Here is a 10,061-nt window from a genome sequence, read left to right as displayed (position 1 = left end):
CCACTAGTGGTTGTTGCATCCTAATCTGATCAACATGTTAATTGCAAGTATATTCTGGAGGCTAGGGAGCTGCCAATACTTAGCATGGTTGATAGGATTTATAGGCAGCTGATGATAAGGCATTACAACAAGCAGATGGAGTCAGATAAATGGCCTGGTGATATATTCCCAAAGATCAAGAAGAAGGTTGAGAAGGCAACAGAATTTGCAAACACATGCTATGTGGAGGGATCAGGAGATGGCCTTTTTCTAGTTGGTGATAGAGGGATTGATTACATAGTATACATGCACAAGAAAACATGCACCTACATAAGGATACAGAAAGCTGGGGTTCCATGCTCTCATGCCATAGCCTGCTGTAGGAATGACAGAATTGGTCATCTTCTGATGGTTGACCCTTGCTACTCAAAGGAGATGTTAAAAAGGCATATGGTAACATTATATATCCTTGCAAAGATATGAGAGAGTGGGAGGATTTACATGGCCCCCAATTAAGCCACCATTGTACCAGAAGCATGTGGGTAGGCCATGTACCACAAGAATACCAGCACCTGGAGAGGTTGATCATAGAAGGGGAGGGAACAAAATAACAAGGCATGGTGTCATCATGCATTGTTCTTACTGTGGTGAGCAGACCATAACAACAAGAGTTGCAAGCACTTGAAGGCTGGACTGCCACCACCAAGTGCTGGCAATGTGCCAAATCTAGAAGCAGGTGATGGCAATGTGCCAAATCCAGAAGCAGGTGATGGCAATGTGCCAAATCCAGAAGCAGGTGCTGGCAATGTGCCATCCGCAAAACAAGGTGCTGCTGGTGCAGAACAAGGAGCTGCTGGTGCTACATCCACTAAAGTTGATCCAGTTTTAACACATGTAACACTTTTATGATAGTTAGGTAGGCACTTACATGCTCTCATGTTTGGCATTTATCTAACACAAACTATTGCATATGAGCACGACCATCAAGAACCTTCAACAACATATGATGATCTCATGGTGGACAACATGATTGCCCAGGTAACATAACTACTCCATACCCAATAACACAACTACTACCATTGTGTTAATTATATTGATCTCATAGTGGACACTTGTGAACATTTTTCATAGATGCCAACACCTAGAGTTGTGGAACAAAGGCCACTACCAGCTTCTAGTTTCCTCAGTGCTGCCCAAGTGTTGCTCAACCAGTCTCATGGTAGCCAAGGCAGCCAAGCAAGTTCAAGTACCTTCAGGTCTGGTGAGTTGGCACAGAAATTAGAGGCCATGAAGATACAGAGAGATAGGGAACTAGAGGAGAGGAAGCAGGCCATTCTAGCATCTAGAAGAGAAGAGGAATTGAGGAGAGCTGAAGAGGTAGCAAGAAAGAAACAAGAGGTTGCACAGAAGAATTCTCTGTTGAGGACGTCATCGGTCATCTAAGTTTTGAGAAAAACTTGATAGCAAAAGACTCACACATGAAAGGGGAAGAAGGATCTTCTAGCGTCAATGTGGTTCGGAGAAATTTCCACAAGTTCAAGGGAAAGGAAACTATCCAGCAGATTAGTACCTTCAAGAAGAAGAATAAGCAGAAAGACAAGAAGAAATATGGATGCTTTACTTGTGGTTTAGAGAAACATTGAGCAAACAAGTGCCCGGACAAGTACAAGAAGTCGGGACATGACTCAGGTCTTCCAATGTGACTATGAGGAACAATGATAGTGGGGCATCTGGGTATGGTAAATTGTTTACTGTACTTTCAGTTTTTCAATCAACCGATTGACGGGTTGATACAAGTGTTAATATTCATGTGTGTCCTCACATGTCTTTATTCTCTTCTTACCTGGTTGCACGGTTGTTCCATCCTAATGGGGAATGGCTCGCATGCTTCTGTTCATGGTGTTGGCACGGCAGATTGTTAGAGTTGTGTCGAATATTGTGTACAAGATAGGTTACAGTTGGACTTGTAGTTGTATTGTGTTTACATAGGATGTGGAGTTGTGTCCTAGTAGGACACTTCTATCCTAGGCCTCTCATATATAGTGGGGGTAGACACACGATGTAACCTATGCCAACATAATAGCACAGGAACGCAGGGGAAGCCGGCGCCATGTGCTGGCGTCCAGGGCGACCGGGTGAGGTATTGTGATGGTGTTATGGGGAGGATTGTCCGTAGTCAGGCCCCGGGGATGTAACCATATTGGTAAACCTCGTTAAGAAATCTCGGTGACATGCTCGTTGGATTGCTTGGTCCTTCGTAGATCGACGGAGCGTCTTGGATTTATTGTAACAAGTGGCATTAGGAGGTGTGGCGGCACACTTGGTACAATCACGAGAGCTTCCCTGGAACCAGTTTTCTGATGCATTGCAAATTGTGTGCGGTGTTTTACCAGGAGTTTAGAACATTGGCGACGTGCATATATGGTTCAGAGGAGCCTGGAAATGCATCGTGAAGATCATGCATACACATGGCATCCAAGACATGCACAGATGTGCGCGCGGTCATGGTGCAGGGTGGAGCATGATTGCAGTCGAATATGTTCGGCTGGGTCGGACAAGACAGTCTGACGGATCGACATGGATGTCGGTTGGTACAGAAGATGATGGTGGGATTGCACGATGACATAGGAGCACGATGCTGATGGTGACCGACTTCTGGGCATGGAAACACGTGGCACAGGCCCGAGAGCTTGTGTGGCTTCGACAAGACTATGACGCAGGAATGATTCAAGGTGGTGTATACATTGAGCTTGAAGTCGATGAGGTGCAAGGGTGGACTGATCATCTACCATGGAGTCATGTTGAAGGTGGAGATGAGGTCTGACAGAAGACTTCACTCGGTGCTGATTGAGGGGCTACGGCATAAGACGTCAGAGAGTCGAAGCCTATTTCAACGGGAAAAGCAACTGACACGCAGTTTGGACTGGAGCCCAGTGGTTTGATGAAAGCGTGAAACTCGTCATCGGTCGGTGATGATCGGTGGTACTCTGCAGTGGGGGTTGAGTGGTGTGGGTTCACGACCCTTGAGACTCGACCGGGACAGCAGAGGCTCGACGCAGTAATAGCGACGAGGCGTGCGGTACGCACGGGACATGGAGACGGGCCAGGGCTCTGGTAGTCATACATGTGGTGAGACAACTGCGAATTTGACTCGGAATGACTACAGGCAATGGTGAAATTTTTTCAAGTTTCAGACGGATGGTCAAGAAAGGAGTTGTGGCAATGAGTTAAGGTAACTCTTATGTGTGACACCCAATATGTGAGTTGTTCACTTTCACACAGGTCAGTGATCAACGTGTGATGACGTTGGACGGATACTCTAGAAGTTGGGAGCACAAACTAGAGTAATAAGGAACTTAATTTTGCTCGAGTGTTGACTGTGGTCAAAAAAGAAGGGACTACAAGTTGCAGGTGGAGTCATATGGAGTCTTTGGAGTAGCAGCGGTACTGATGGGATAAGCTCAAGTACAATGTACATGAAAGTTTGACGCAATGACAAATTCAGGGTGGTGGAAAATATTTGCCAAGGTGGAGTTTGTTAGAGTTGTGTCGAATATTGTGTACAAGATAGGTTACAGTTGAACTTGTAGTTGTATTATGTTTACATATGATGTGGAGTTGTGTCCTAGTATGACACTTCTATCCTAGGCCTCTCATATATAGTGGGGGTAGACACACGATGTAACATATGCCAACATAATAGCACAGGAACGTAGGGGAAGCCGGCGGCATGTGCCGGCGTCCAAGGCGACCGGGTTAGGTATTGTGATGGTGTCATGGGGAGGATCGACCATAGTCAGGCCCCGGGGATGTAACCATATCGGTGAACCTCGTTAACAAATCTCGATGTCGTACTCATTGGATTGCTTCTTCTCAGTTTAAAGGGCGTACCTCACATCTCTTTGGGCCCAAGGTTGCTAGCGATTGGCAGGAATAAATGATGCGCTGGAACTGCGATAGTTAAGGATATGTGCCTAATTAATCGCCAAACAAACGCATAGTAACCTCCCCGTCCAATAAAAGGCCTCGCACAGCCATGCATGCAAACAAAACCGATTCACACCTCCACCTAAAATTTCAGTTCACACCATGCATGCGCACCACGAAGGCAAGCGGAAGGAGTAATTTCAACGGGCTAATTAATGACCAGCGCCCTATTTCCCTCTAATTATGAAAAAAATTGGTTTTTAGAGATACGCCCTTTAAACTGTGATAGAGGAAGTAGAGATTGATTCGTGAAGATTGATTACTGATCATGATTTTAATGGGATCCCAAATATTGAGATATTCAGAAAGAAAGGAGAGATTGATTTGTAAAGATTGATTATCGATCATGATTTTAATGGGCTCCCAAATATTGATTGCAGAGAATGAGGGTTACCAGATATTGGGCCATCAGATGAAAACCTTGTTAAATAGAAAATGAGAGAGTGAAAGAAAATCAGAGCAGGACGAACGAAGAGTAGGGACGACGTAAGTCAGACCAAGGGTTTGATGTAAGTAAGAAGAGTAAGAAGAGATAGATATTTTCGCTTCAGCTTTTTCAAACCGGACCAATAATTGGTGGACTGGTTTGTACTAGTACTACTATACTAGTTTGGGCGCACAGTTTGGTTGACTTTCACAAAAGCTGTCTGACTCAGGCACCATTCTCAGGCGTTGGATTTTGTGGCATGAGGTCAAGATTGCTGCCTGACTGAGGAGCTGCTTGTGAAGACTTCATCCACACAACCCCTGAATTCAACTGAACTGGCCGTGCTGTAGCTTCTCGGCTTCCAGAAGGCAGCTAGGCACCATAGCTTCTCGGCTTCTTCCTCCTCCCCCTATCCATTCGGTTGCTATCCTCCTCCGTTTGTATCTCATCTACTCTGCTCCCACTCTGGTATGTAGATTTGGTAACTTAATCCGGCTCTGGTTCTTCCTTTATTGTGCGATTATGTGATAATTTTCAGTTTTATTTACAAATTTGCGCCTTTCGTTCACAGGGAGGATTAGAGGCAGACATTGGGGTTTTGTAACTAGACTAGAAGAGGCACATTAATGTCGCACGAACTGGTGCGCGCGGCAATGGCGGCCGTGCCCGGTGACATTCTGCAGGGACGTGGATTTTTAGAACAGCTGCACCCCGGCCCTGGTATCCTGGTTGTCCAATATTGCTTTAAGATCTGTGCAACACAACTAACTTTTCGTATGAAAAATTCTCTTTTTTGTTTCTCTCACATAAAAGATGTCTTGAAGTTCAAACCTTTGCAGCGTGGCAAAGCTTTCCATCTAGAATCTAGGATAAATCTTTCGGAATTTTTTGTCAAACATAAATATACAAAAAATGATTTTTTACATTAAAAAATCATTTTTGTATATTTATATTTGACAAAAAAATCTAAAAGATTTATCCTAGATTCTAGATAGAAAACTTTGCTACGCTGCAAAGGTTTGAACTTCAAAAAATGTTTTATGTGAGAGAAACAAAAAAGAAAAATGTGTTTGCACGAATCGCGATGCGCAGAATGGATGGCTAGATAGAGAGGGCCCCGGTGCAGCTGTGCTATTTTATATTTTCGCATTCTGCAGCCATTGGCCACCCCTGCTCTTCTTCCGCCGGCCAAAAAAGTGAATGAAGACCCGAGTTTCCCCCAAGCCACGCCGGTGGTTCCGTCCATGATAGCGGAAGACTGGTCCAAATGGTCCACGCTTCCGCCTGACCTTGTTCGCCGCGTCGCCGACTCCCTACTGACCACCAATGACCTCGACTGCTACAGGCACTTCCGTGCCATGAGTAAGGCTGGACACGAGCCGAGCCGAGCCGAGTTTGATCCGAGCCTGGCTTTGGCTCGCTCTCAAGCGGCTCGGTTCGGCTCGGCTCGCTCAGCCAACGAGCCTGCTTTAGGCGGCTCAGCTCGTTTTTGTTATGGCTCGGCTCAGACCGAGCCGGCTCGTGAGCCAGCTGGCGCCATAACAGCTGGGATGTAACAGAACCTGTTTTTAAAGACCAGTTTTGATCTTCTACAGCAATTAAAGCCATAATTTGGAAAAGAAGCACTTTATATTGTAAAAAACGCAACATCTAGCAGTCTATGGTTTAAATATGGTCATAGTGATGAAAAGAATTGGGCATCTCCTCCTTTGAACTTTATACAACAAAAATATTGAACGTTGATAGCCAAACAATGCAATTTTGCATAGCATAACACTTGGTGCTTTGACATCAAAATGAGAATCTTCCTCCTCAAACACAGTACCTTGCTCATCCTCGTCCTCCTCATTCTCTTCCTCCTCTTCATAATCCTTCTCCACTTGCTTATCATGCTCCATTACCTAGCACACAAAAACAGCACACACATGAACTTGGACACACGCATATATTTGACTTTTTGATAGCAAAAACAGCACATACATGAGCTTGTACAAACATATATTTGACTTTTGGATACCAAAAACAGCATATACATGAGCTTGTACAAACTTATATTTGACTTTTGGATACCAAAAACAACACATACATGAGCTTGCACACACATATATTTGACCTTTGGATAGCAAAAACAGCAAACACGGAAGCTTGGACACACATATTTGGCACAACCATACCGGTGAAGATGTAGGATTCCGTCTCTACTACAGAACGTGTTCGACAAATATCTCAAGTGTTAGTTGACACTGGACAGACTGACTGAACCTCTTTGATGCTTAGATTTCAAGTGTCCTCTGAAATTTGACACTTGACACTTGACAGACTGACGCTTATGTAGCCAGGAATTGTAGTCACTTATAAACTGAATGAAAACAACAGAGCCACACAGGACCATCTTTAATTTCAGTAAAATTAAAAGCCTTCAATTTCCATAGATTACGGGGCTTCCACTTCCAAATTAAACAGAAAATCCATTTCCAAATTAAACTGAAAATAGAGACAAGGACTCACGGAGAAGGGGCCGCGGATGTGGTCGTCAGCACAGCGCCGCAGCGCCTCGTAGCGGAAGTTTTCGTGGACGTGGTCGCCTTGGTAGGCGGCGGTCTTGAGATCCACCATCCAGCGGCGGACAGTAGGGTTGGTGCGGCTCTTGGCGTCGGCAAGGTCAGCGAGACGTCAAGGCGGCGGAGCTTTTTTTACCCTTAATAACAACTCGGCGAGCAGGACATTGCCGTAATCCTTGGCCCGCTTCCTCTGCAGTGACACAACCCTTGCCCTTGCCCTTCCCCTTCTGCTTCCCGGGACAAGCAGCTTAGTCTTCATAATGGACATCAAGCTCCTCTCCTTCTCCTTCTCCTCCTCTCTTTCCCCTTTTCCTTGTCCATTCTTGCGACAGTGGGGCTCTGCATACATCAGTGAAGAACAAATGGTCAATCATCAACAAAAATTTACATAGATAATAATCACTAATCAGTCTACACAATCAAGCACAAACAAATTCATCCATCCATCAATCAAATTCGTGCAGCATAGCATACATCCTAGTTAGCTGCACTCTCCAGCCAACAAACAAAAGCATCCATCCATCAAACTCGTCTAGCATCCATCCATCTTGTTTCCTAGCTAGCCTAGCCGCGCCCTCCAACCGAAACTACAAGCATCCATCCATGATCCATCCATCAAATTGGTGCGTGTGTGTGCGCCAGTGCAGGGAGCTAGGGGCAAGGATGGGAAGGAGAGAAGAGATCGCTTACCTGCTCCTGTCGTTCGGTGAGAAACCAGGGGAGACACGTCCGTCTGTGTCCGCTGTGGTGAGGGAAGGCGGCGTCGGCCGTCGCCATCGGTGCCAAGCCCGATGAGTTCAGCCTGCGGCACAGCGAGGAGAGGGGTGGCGGCGCTGGGCAGAGAAAGGGAGAAGGGTGAGGAAACTGCGCCGCGTGTGTGCTCTCTCTCTACTGTGACCTAACGCGAATTTGGCTGGGCCTGAACGAGTCCCCAAGCTGGACCGGGCGAAACTCGGCTCGGCTCGGTCGAGAATCGGGCCTATTTTCATAGCTCGGCTCGCCTAATTATCATACCGGGCCGAGCTGTAACGGGCCGAGCTGGAGCGAGCTTCGAGCCGAGCCTAAAAGCTCGCTCGGACGTCCAGCCCTAGCCGTGAGCCCCAGCTGGCGCGCCGCCACCGATGACCCCATGAGCAACACCTCCGACCCTCGCTTCCGCCCGCGCCAGTGGATCATCCTCGACGAGCACTTCCAGAGCGAAGGGAAGTTTCTCCTTCTGAATACTCACAGCGGACGCTTCGTCCATAGGAATCTCCCGCTGCTCAGCGACCACTATGTCGTAGCTACCACTCGCAATGGCTACTTGGTTCTGGCGGACAAAAGCCCTCCTCACGCGGCCAGCATCCTCAACCCTCTCACGGGTGTCGTCATCCGTTTCGTGGCGCCTGTGCCCCCCGAGGTGGGATCCGCTGCTGTCGTCACCCTTGCCTGCTCTGTGCTCGGGCTCACCTTGTTCGGTGACTCATCTCACAAGACTTACACTGCTTACCCCGACAGTGAGAGTTTCGTAGTTCACGAGGTTCCGCAAGTAGCTTATGGCAGCCTCCGTAAGGCGGTCGTAGGCGGTGTCTACTCAGACACTATAGGCCACGCCATGATTGCTCGGTTATGCTGTTCGCTCATGTCTCCACATGCAAACGACCTTTGTTATCCGGTGGGTTTGCCTACCGAAACGCTGCTCGTCGGGAGTGTAGAGGGATTGATCTTGGTTTATAAAACAGACATCGAGTTAGGTAAGCTTGTGCCTTTGGACAACATCAACAACTATGCCATCTTTATGGGTCATCAAAGGTGCCTGGCTGTCGATGCTGATAAGTTCCCAGGCATTGAGGCAAACTGCATCTACTTCACTGAACAATTGGGTTCGTCCGCTCATATCTTCAAGTGCAACAACAAGGACAGGAAAGTAGAGAGGATCTTTGAAGCTGCCGATTTCGTGAAGCAGGACAAGAAATTTGTCCTCGTTGCTGACCGTCCTTTGACGATCATCCACCTACTCTCCAGCTACACCATCAACATCCTGGACTCTCAGCTGGCCTTGCAACAGATCCCATAAGGCGCCATCAGATCTTCGTTCAACTCTGGGGATGTCGATGACCGACCAACAAGGCTATGCTTTCGCTAAGTAATTGCTCCTAATTACACTTTAGTCATCTGCTTTGTCATATTGGATATGCCTTGCCTTGTAATAATTAAGAAACAGCTTGTTCCTAGGTTAGATCACCTTTAGTCGAACTACCGCTTGCTGTCTTACTACTTAGCCATGCAATCTGGTCCTTAATTTCCAGTGGTGCTAAATGTTGGCCCAATTTTTGCAATATTTTGAATTCAGCTCCGGCAATTAGACCATTGAACTTACTACTGCCCATTGTTGTCTCTTTAAGCTTTAATTAATTTGCATTGTCATGCACTGGGCAGAAAAATGGTTTTCGATTTGCTTAATGACGGCAAGTCGAGCTTGGTTCTTCTTAGTACCTTGAATTGGGTCCAGGGTCAGAACAGGGTATGAAAGTGAGCTCCCTGGGTTCTATTCTTGAAGCCCTTGAACTAACTGCATTTCTAATTTGTTCCTTGTATTTCTTGGGATTACTGCGGAAACACATTCTGCAGCTCCATCAATCGCCAATCCTCAGGTTACTTTTAGTGTAGGTTGAATCCTTAGCTAAGTGATGGAAAACTTGAGATCATCAAATGTTTGCCAACTAATCTGCATCATGTGTCCATTGTTGATCAACCCAGTCTAAAGGGCGTTGTATGCTAGGCTTTCTCACACTCAAAAGGCTGTGGTGGAGAAGTAGCTAAATAGCATTAGACTTTATCTAGTCAAAAGGCTAAGGAGAAGCAGCAGCTAAGCAGTAGTTGGCTTTTCCTAGTTAAAAAGGCTGAGCTGAACTAGTCTTTCTAGTGTGTGTGTGCGCTGTGCACAGCCAGCCCTATAAAAGGACTCCGGGTCCTTCGGTTGTAATAAGGCCACTCCTCCGAGCAATAGCAAAACACCAAGCCAGTTTCATATACTATAGCTAGTACGTGAGCTCCTTACTTCATATGTGTGTGCGGCAGCAGCTTGTGTGTAACTGAAACATCTAGCTAGTTCTCCTCTGTTAAGT

The 10,061-nt window shown here is 46.5% G+C and overlaps 1 long non-coding RNA gene across 1 annotated transcript; it reads right to left on the bottom strand.

Moving 5' to 3' along the window:
* Positions 1 to 5,861: 5,861 nt before the first annotated feature.
* Positions 5,862 to 7,847, bottom strand: LOC123063315 (uncharacterized). Its single transcript, XR_006430249.1, has 3 exons — positions 7,645 to 7,847; positions 6,902 to 7,293; positions 5,862 to 6,294 (listed from the first exon to the last, which is right to left on the bottom strand). It is a non-coding gene; the product is annotated as an uncharacterized lncRNA (long non-coding RNA).
* Between the last annotated feature and the right edge of the window lie 2,214 nt (positions 7,848 to 10,061).

The sequence above is a fragment of the Triticum aestivum genome, chromosome 3A (genome assembly GCF_018294505.1).
Source record: "Triticum aestivum cultivar Chinese Spring chromosome 3A, IWGSC CS RefSeq v2.1, whole genome shotgun sequence".
In the NCBI taxonomy this organism is placed as follows: domain Eukaryota; kingdom Viridiplantae; phylum Streptophyta; class Magnoliopsida; order Poales; family Poaceae; genus Triticum; species Triticum aestivum.
Note: the sequence above shows the minus strand (reverse complement) of the source record. Positions and strands in the feature narration are given on the sequence as shown.